Source organism: Leptonychotes weddellii, chromosome 12 (genome assembly GCF_054177405.1).
Source record: "Leptonychotes weddellii isolate Sample4059 chromosome 12, ASM5417740v2, whole genome shotgun sequence".
Lineage (NCBI taxonomy): Eukaryota > Metazoa > Chordata > Mammalia > Carnivora > Phocidae > Leptonychotes > Leptonychotes weddellii.
The window spans coordinates 64294077-64303725 of NC_138380.1; the positions used below are offsets into that span (position 1 = coordinate 64294077).

Below are 9649 nucleotides of genomic sequence, written 5' to 3' on the forward strand. Positions count from 1 at the left end.
GGGGAGTCTTCTTCTCCCTGTCCCTCTGCCCCTCCCTGCCTGCTCATGCTCTCTCTCTCTCAAATTAAAAAAAAAAAAATCTTAAAAAAAATAAAAACAATGCATATGATATTTCTCTACAAAGAAGATCCATTTGTTTGCCATGTATGGACAAAATTTTTCTTCCAACTTACTGTCTTTTAACATCCTATTTCAGTGAATACTTTTATTTCACTGTGAAGAGTTTGCTTGTAGTTAAATTCTATCAAAGTTCTATTGCTGATGTTAGCTGCTTTGAATTATTAATTATAACAGTAATAAAGCAATTATTTTCTAATTTTTAATAAATTGATACATGCAATTGACAAGAATAATAACAAAACCCAATTTATAAGTCACAGCCCCAACACAGAGTCAGGGTTCAATAAACCATTGCTGAGTGAAATAATGCACAGAAAGCCAGAATCCAAGTGGTGAAGTTACAAGCTTTCTGTTTTTGTTTAAATCCCATCTTTCTTCTGACTTCCATGGCTTCAGAAGTATCAAATACCAGATGCCAAAACAAGTATCTAAGCAAGTGCTATTTTACCTCCAGTTCCTAGTATCTCTCAGAAGATGACTGTGCCATCTGGAAGAGACCTTAAGTTTTCTCCATTCTGGAAGAACACAGGAAGTACAATTTCAACCTTACCTCGGCTGGTCAGTCAAACTGTATGGATATTTTCCTTGTTCTTTTGATTATACTTGGTCCAGAACTTCTAAAGCCATCAGTTACTAGTACCTGCCCCCAGACCTGCTATGATAGTCTGGCCTCTTGAGCATTTACATAGTTAAATTTGGGCGAACTTGGCCAGAATTTTTAGGGCTGTTTCCATCCCACACACTACCAGGACCTAGGTCCTGCATTAGGTCATGACTGGTGTCCAGACTGAGTGGGGGAAGGAGGTTCAATAGTGGCCTCTGGCCTCAGTTTTCCTCATGTGATAGATTGCTTAAGGTTCTGAATCGTATTTTCCCAATACCTTTCATATAATGTGAGAGATTAGCTTTTCTGGGAGAAATTTAACATCAAAGATATTCACAAATCATACCAAACAATATAGAAAACCTTTTGGATTCCATTTTAAAGATGACACAAAAACATAAAATTCATGCAATTACCGGATATGTGTTGAGCACTTCTCTGGGGATAGAGTAGATCTGGAGATACATAAAGCATGGATACTTGTAATAAGTCATAGTAAATACATATAAAAGATGAAAATAAAAAAGCTAAAACTTTTAAAGTATAATAGCTTAAGAGTCTAAAGTAAAAAAGGCAGCTCAAAAGGATGTAATATAATAGTCTTAAAAGTCACCTTTTTATAAGCAATGCCTTTGCCAATATTCTACAGCAACACGACATGCTACACTGTTTGGATCTGACCCAAATTCTTATCTCCAGCCCCAGCCTCTCCCCGGAACTTCAGACTCCCTGAGGAATTGAGTCTGTACGCCACCAAATGCTGCCTTCTCCACTCGGGAGCTTAATGGGTTTCTCAAACTTAACACATCCAAAAGGAAACCCCAAATCTCTATCCTAACACTTGTTCCTCCAGTGACCTCCTTCATCTCAGTTAATGGCTACTGTCATTTTAAGTGCTCCAAAAACAAAACCTTATTCTCTTTCTCTCTAGCATCCAATCCATCACCAAATCCTGTTGCATCTATGTTTAAGGTATACCCGTACCTCTCTCCACCTCCATTGTTATCATCCTGGTCCAAGTTATCTTTTTCCTGGACTATTGCAGTCTTCTCTTAACTGATCTTCCTGCTTCTGTCCTTGCCTTCTATAGTCTATTCTTAACCCCGTAATCAGGGTGGTTGCTTTAATATATAAGCCAGGTTATATCACTCCTCTACTCTGACCCCTTCAGTGGTTTTCCACATCACTCAAGGAAATATCCAGTGTCTACAGCCTACTATCATCCTCCACCACCTCCCAAACCTATTTTGCTCCTTCTCTGCTTTGTGAAGAACTGCTATGATCTTGATATGTTACTACCTTCTGGAATATAAAGTTAGTCTTTCAACTAAGACTAACCATATAGCACAGAGTTGCATATCAGAACAAGAAATACATGTCAACTGAAACTAACGTTCCTGGTATAGGAGGATAAATAAAGTTGTATCTTGTGTTATCCGATAACATACATTCTGCCAAATCAAACTTAACAGGGACCTTCAGAGCCAGATGGGAAGAACTCATCAAACTCTGCTATAGCTTTTTTGGGGGTAAGGGACAGAGTCATCTATTAATTTATACACACACATACATGTCATTTCTTTTGTATAGTGAAAACATGTAAGATCTAGTCTTTTAGCACTTTGGAAGTATGTAATAGAGCATTGTCTATAATCAGTACGCTATGTGTTAGATCTTCAAAATTTATTCATCTTTTAGTTGCAAGTTTGTATCTTTTATCAACATCTCCCCAGTTCCCCCAGCCCCTGGTAACCATCATTCTACTCTCTGTTTCTACAAATGTGTCTGTTCTACAAGTTCCACATATAAGAGATACCATACAATATTTATCTTTCTTTGGCTTATCTCACTAAGCATAATGCCCTAAAGGTCCATCCATTTTGTAGCTAATGGCAGGATTTTCTTTTTTCTCATGGCTGAATAATATTTCATTGTATATGTACCACATCTTCTTTATCCATTCATCCACTGATAGACATTTAGGTTGTTTCCATATCTTGGCTATTGTGAATAATACTGTAATAAACACAGGAATGCAGATTTCTTTTCTTCTTCTTCTTCTTCTTCTTCTTTTTCTTCTTCTTCTTCTTTTTGGCTGGGTACAGTATACTTTATTGATGGTACGTGACAAGGCAGGGTTCCTCAAGTCCCTTCTTTTCTTCAGGGGGTCTGGGATGAAAACTACAGAGGTTGGAAGATACTCAGTATGTTGGAGGATGAGCTGGGGCAAGGACTCCCCAACAGTTGAGGGCCTCTCTCCTCCTCTTACTCTTGCTAGGCTGGTGGTCCCGGGGGGGCTTTTACTCTTTGAAGACCATGTGGACCATAAGTTTTACCACCTGGTTGCTGTAGCCAAATTCATTGTCATACCAGGAAATGAGCTTGACAAAGTGGTCATTGAGAGCAATGCCAGCCCCAGCATCAAAGGTGGAGGAGTGGCTGTCACTGTTAAAGTTACAGGAGACAACCTGGTCCTCAGTGTAGCCCAGGATGCCCTTGATAAAGCCCTGTGGTGCCTGCTTCACCTGATTCTTGATGTCTTCATATTTGGCAGCTTTCTCTAAGCAACAGGTCAGATCCACAACTGACACGTTGGGGGTGGGAACACAGAAGGCCATGCCAGTGAGCTTCCCATTCAGCTCAGGGATGACCTTGCCTACAGCCTTGGCAGTGCCAGTAGAAGCAGAGATGATGCTCTGGGCAGCCTCTCAGCCATCACACCACAGCTTCCCAGAGGGGCTGTCCATGCTCTTCTGGGTGGCACTGATGGCAAGGACTGTAGTCATACGTCCTCCCCATGATACCAAAGTTGGCATAGATGACCTTGGCCAGAGGGGCCAAGCAGTTGGTGGTGCAGGAGGCATTGATGACAATCTTGAGGGAGTTGTCATACTTCTCATGGTTCACACTCATCACAGCAGAAGGGGCAGAGATGGTGACCCTCTTAACCCCATGCTTCAAGTGAACCCCAGCCTTCTCCATGGTTGTGAAGACCCCAGTGGACTCCACAACATACTCGGCACCAGCATCACCCCATTTGATGTTGGCAGGATCTCACTCCTGGAAGAAGGAGCTGGGCTATCCATTGATAACATTCCTGTTCTCAGCCTTGACTGTGCCATGGAACCTGCCATGAGTGGAATCATACTAGAATGTGTAGACCATGTAGTTGAGGTTAATGAAAGGGTCATTGATGGTGACAATAGCCACTCTGCCAGAGTTAAAAGCAGCTCTGGTGACCAGGCGCACAATATGGCCAAATCCGTTTACTCCAGTCTTCACCACCCTATCTTGGGGATGTGGCTGGTACTGCACCAGAAGATGCGGCTATCTGTCAAACAGCGAGGAGCAAAGAGCCCAGATATCTTTTCAAAATCCTGTTTTCATTTCCTTTGGATACATAACCAAGAATGGGATGGCTGGATCATATGGTAGTTGTATTTTTATTTATTTATTTTTAGAGAAAGCGAGCATGAGTAGGGAGGGGCAGGGGTAGAGGAAGAGAGAGAATCCCAAGCAGGCTCCAAGCCCATCACAGAGCCTGATGCTGGGCTCTGTCTCATGACCCGGAGATCTTGACCTGAGCCAAAATCAAGAGTGGGCCACTCAACCAACTGAGCCACTCAGGCACCCCTGGTAGTTGTATTTTTAATTTTTTGAGAAACCTCAATAATATTCTCTACAGTGACTTAACCAATTATATTCCCACCAATAGCGCACAAAGTTTTGTTTTGCTCCACATCCTCGCCAACACTTGTTAACTCGTCTTTCTGGTGATAGCCATTCTAACAGGTGTGTGGTGATTTTTTAATGTGGTTTTGATTTGCATTTCCCCAATAATTAGTGATGTTGAACATTCTTTCATGTACCTGTTGACCATTTGGATGTCTTCTCTGGAAAAATATCTACTAAGGTCCTCTGCCTATTTTTAATCAGGTTATTTGTTTTTTGTTGTTGTTATTGAGTTGCATGAGTTCTTTATATATTTTGGATATTAACCTTCTACCCAATATGTAGTTTGCAAGTATTTTCTCAGTTCTATAGGTTGCCTCTTAATTTTACTATTTTTTTTTCTGTGCAGAAGTTTTTAGTTTGATGTAGTCCCACTTGTTGATTTTTGTTTAGATTGCTTGTGCTTTTGATATCATGTCCAAAAACTTATTGCCAAAACCAATGTCAAGGAGCTTTTTCCCTGTTTTCTTCTAGGAGTTTTACATACCAGGTCTTTCTTATGCTTAAGTCTTTAATCTACTTCAAGTTAATTTTTATGAGTGGTATTAAGATAAGGATACATACTTTCCTTTTATTCCTTTTCTATAATCCTTCCTTCTCCTTGCCTCCTTCCTTCCTTCCTTCACTCCGTCTCTCCCACTCATTTTCTTGTTCTTGTTCTTCTTGTTCTTCTTCTGTTTATAAAGTTTTCTTTTTGTCTTTAAATCAAAACTGTGTGTGTGTGTGTATGTGTGCATTTGTGTGTTGGGGGGGTAGGCTTTTTAAAGGGGTTTTCCAGTATTTACTTTATGAAAATTTTTTTAAGTTTTTCTCTAACTTTTAATGAAAGCCAAATGTTAGAAATAGTAATTAAAATGTTTACATTGACGTAGATTGCTAGATCTGCAGTGTAGCCAAGCCTGGCAGGTTTTGATAAATTAGAATGAGCCACACAGGCTGGTCTTTTTTTTTTGCTGAAATGCCACAGTGTCCAGAAAGCAATTCCACCCCACACACCACCCTTGTTTCAGATCAGATGAACTGAGCAAAGAAAATGCCTCCCAACATGGCAAATTATCCACTGTATCAAAAGAAACCAGAAGATGTTATCAATGAGACGGATGGCTTTAGAGAGCATGAACATCAGGATTTGATGTAAAGTGTGATCTTTGGGCTTTTACCAAACCGCCGTTCATTAGGGGAAACATCATTCCAGGTCATTCATGTGACTGTCATTATACCTTGATCAGTCCAGTTTCCAAGGACACATTTCAGAAAATAAAAACAGAACGGGAGGCAAGGAACCTTTCCTAGCTTCATTTCCCATAAATGCCCTCTGTAAAAAGCTTTCCCAGACCCCCAGAAGCACTTGTTTCATATGCTCCTGAGTAAATAAACCTTCTGTAGTCTGGAAACATCATTTTGAAAAGTTTCCACACTTTCTGGTGCCACACACTTCTGGCAAGATATCTGTGGAGCCTTCACATAACCCCCCATGCAGCACTGCCTTCTTAATGAAATAAAGGAATTGCCAGTGAGCAAACCTTGCTGATTGCCTTCCATATTTAAGTCAGACCTTCTGATCAAGGAATAAATCATTCCACATTTCCCCAGAATTTGTAATGTGTTGAGAAATTATCATGTAGATCTGTGGTCCTTAACACTGGCCACACACCGAGATTATCTGGAGAGCTTTGAAAAATTTGTTGCCTGTGATCCACACCTAGAGACCTCGGAAGGACAGGTCATCAGTATTTATTGAAAGCATTCACACACACTCCCTCCCACTAATTCTGATAGATAGCTGGACTAAGAAACACTGGCTATTGAAGGATTTCTAATATTTAGAACTCTGTGTTTTCATTGTTGTGAGATCTTCCTTGCTGTCGTCCACTAACTTAACTAACTTAAGCCTCTCATTTGGCCAAATCAGTTTCAGTATGTATGGTAGGGTCAGAAACTTGAAACTCTTGTTTTTCAAGTGATCTTTAGGTATACATGTCATTACCGTGTCTGTGGAATGTTCTAAGTTTCTCTAATGGTTGCCAGGTTCTTCAAAAGAAAGAGATATAACTTGATTATTTTGGAAATATTCAGTAAGTCCAGGTGTTAATATATAAATTGTTTTCAAGTCCATGTTTAGCACCTTAAAAATCTATCATTCATTGCATAAAAAAAACCAAAAATGGCCAAAAACTCATTCTCAGATATTAGAGGGCTTCTTCTCTCAAGGAAACTCAATGAGAAAAGCACAGGTTTTAGTTTGGTTTATATAAATGTGTGTGTGTGTGTGTGTGTGTGTGTGTTATTTAGATTTTGTGAAAAAGAAAAAAAAAGCAGTATCAGCAATATTGTCCACACTTTCATAAACATGAAAAAATGTATAGCCTTATGCAGGTAAGAGTCATACAAATGAAATGTGTCTTAATGCTGCTTCTGCTGCATTTGTGGCAGATTAATTAAATAAACCGTGCTGATCCATTAATGCTTAAGCAAACCAAAAAATGATGCTCTCTCCCACAATAATCATAATCCTTTTCAAATTCCATCTGAAAAGCTATAAGAGAAAAATTTTAAAGGCAAATTTTTTAATGAAATAAAAGGTTTTTGTTTTTTTGTAAAGATTCCCACGGTCTGAGTTTTGCTGATTGCACACTCATGATGTAGTTCAACATTTTCTTTGCCCTCCATATTTCCGCAAATTGGAAGCTGAATCCAGAGGCTTGATCAGACTCAGGTTGTACACCTTGGTCAAGTTCATAGGTGGTGATGTATTCTTTTATCAGGAGGCACATGATCTAACTCTTTCTGTGATGTAAGTAGCCTTTTGATGCTTGATGCCTAGATACATGAATTGATTAGGGATTGAAAGATGATGATATTCTACCTTTATCATCTTGTACATTTATTGGCTGGAATACTTATATAAAGAAATACTTCTGTCATCTACTTTAGATTACTCAGTAGTAAAATTCATACAGAAAAGACAGGGTAATTGCTTGATTCTTTCCTCTTACTTACCAGTGTTCAAAATAATTAATTGACTCTTTATCATCATTTAAAGGTGACTAATAGGGGCTTTGTTCAGATTATTATGAACCCATGAATTTAAACATATTTGATGGTTCTGGCTGTTTTTATCAGACTGCTCCCATGTGTATCAAGCTACCCGTCCAGTGTTTTAAAGACAATGATTGATACCTATGCCAGATACGTATTTATTTATTATGTCTTTTCTTGTATGTACCATCAGAAGGTTGGAGTTGGATAGATTTGCTAATCCTTGATAACACAACTTTGATAAAACCTAGTTTTATGAACCTGTCCTTCTCATTTGTGCTAAATAAAATGACAACTCTTCCAAATACTGGAAAACATACAATATCACAAATCCATTCTAAGTTGGCCATTCTCTAAAAAAATACACTTAATTTTCAACTTCACTCAAGTAAGTAAATAAGTCAAATATCAGTTAATTAATTAATCTTAGTGCCTGAGAGTCATGGAAAGAGAAATATGAGCCATTCAACCAGCAGAGGGAGTACAAGTTAACTGACAAATCCAACCTCCCAAACTCTGCTTTCCTATTGGTGAAATCACTGATAATGTTTTGGAGAGAAGGAAGATACCAGGAACAAGACAGGACATATCTGTGCTTCCCTGCTGTCTGTTGGATGCAAAGAAACAACACTGATTCTTAATGAAGGGAAAATACAACAATAAGGGGAAAAAAGTATTCCCCTGAATTTCATCAGAGCCTTCTTAGAATTCATTGCCTATATCATCATTGCCTATAGCCTGATTGATAACTGTCTTGGTGGATTAAAAAGGAGGAAGATATGATTACCTCTCTCTTTGTAAATTTATTTTATTTATTTTTTTTAAAAGATTTTATTTATTTATTTGAGACAGAGAGAATGAGAGAGACAGAAAGCACATGAGAGGGGGGAGGGTCAGAGGGAGAAGCAGGCTCCCTGCTGAGCAGGGAGCCCGATGCGGGACTCGATCCCGGGACTCCGGGATCATGACCTGAGCCGAAGGCCGTCGCTTAACCGACTGAGCCACCCAGGCGCCCTCTCTTTGTAAATTTAAACAATAGAGGCATCCAGAGGTGATATGAATTCTCTATGGTCACATCAATTCAGAAGTAGAGGCAAAATTTAATATAAATCATCCAAGTCCCATCCCAGCTTTTTTCATGGGGCGTTAATCAATGACAACTATTTTAAAGGGAAAGAAGTTACAAAAATATTTTGCAGATTTTCTACTTGCCTCTGCTAATAATGATCCAGTCAAGGCAAGAATAAGAGCTTGAGAATATAGAACACACGAGCGCTCCCTGATTTCTTTGCAAATTTTCCTCTGGGGTTGGTGCGTTAATTTCTAATCAGTCTGAGTCAATAACATATGGTTGTCAGTGCCATTGTTGACTCTCAGGATTTCTTGTCTCAGTCCCATAGATCCTAAAGCTTGGGGCTTGGGGTCACTGGCAGGGGTTTTGATTTGGGGCTTTCTATATTTACACAATAGGGCAAGTCAATATCTCTCCTGTATCAGTGAATTCTGGACTAAACTGATCTATCAAGCATTGTAGACAAATGAAGACCTTTAGGGATGGAAAGAAGGCTCTCTGGAAGTCTCCCCTGCTTTTACATTTCATTGAATCCACAGACTCTCACTTGCTCCCCACAGAGATCTGAATGCAGCTGAATAAGAAAGGAAGAAAAGTCTCATGAGAAGAATGGAATGCTCTTACAATATTTTTAGGCTGCAATGTATACTGAATTCCATTCACACGGTCCTGCAGGAGGTTTGGCCCATCTTCACAGAGCATGCCACAACTCCTGCTTATTGCAACAGATATGTACATTTCTCAAGGACTGACAATAAATAAAGAAAAAACAAACTGGGAGGTTCTTTGCATAGGATTGTTGAGGCAGGCTTTCCCTTTTTTCTTTTGTTGATACCTGTTTTATAAAAAAGGATGATAAAGCGGTGTTGGAAAGTTCAAATTTCTCTCCAACTTGATGGACTCCTAATTGTATACCTAATTCAAACCAATTTTGGAGATAATGGGGCTACTTCTAACTTTCCAAGAAGCTAATAAAAAGACTAAGAAGTTTTTGAAAAATCGACCATCATTTTTAAAGAAATAAAATTAATGTGGAAATAACTTTTTTATGAAAAAAATGAAAATTTTTCCATGGAGACACA

General features: G+C 39.0%; 1 pseudogene; it reads right to left on the minus strand.

The window, feature by feature from the left end:
- Positions 1 to 2832: 2832 nt before the first annotated feature.
- On the minus strand, positions 2833 to 4458 carry LOC102747173 (glyceraldehyde-3-phosphate dehydrogenase pseudogene; annotated as a pseudogene).
- Positions 4459 to 9649: the final 5191 nt, after the last annotated feature.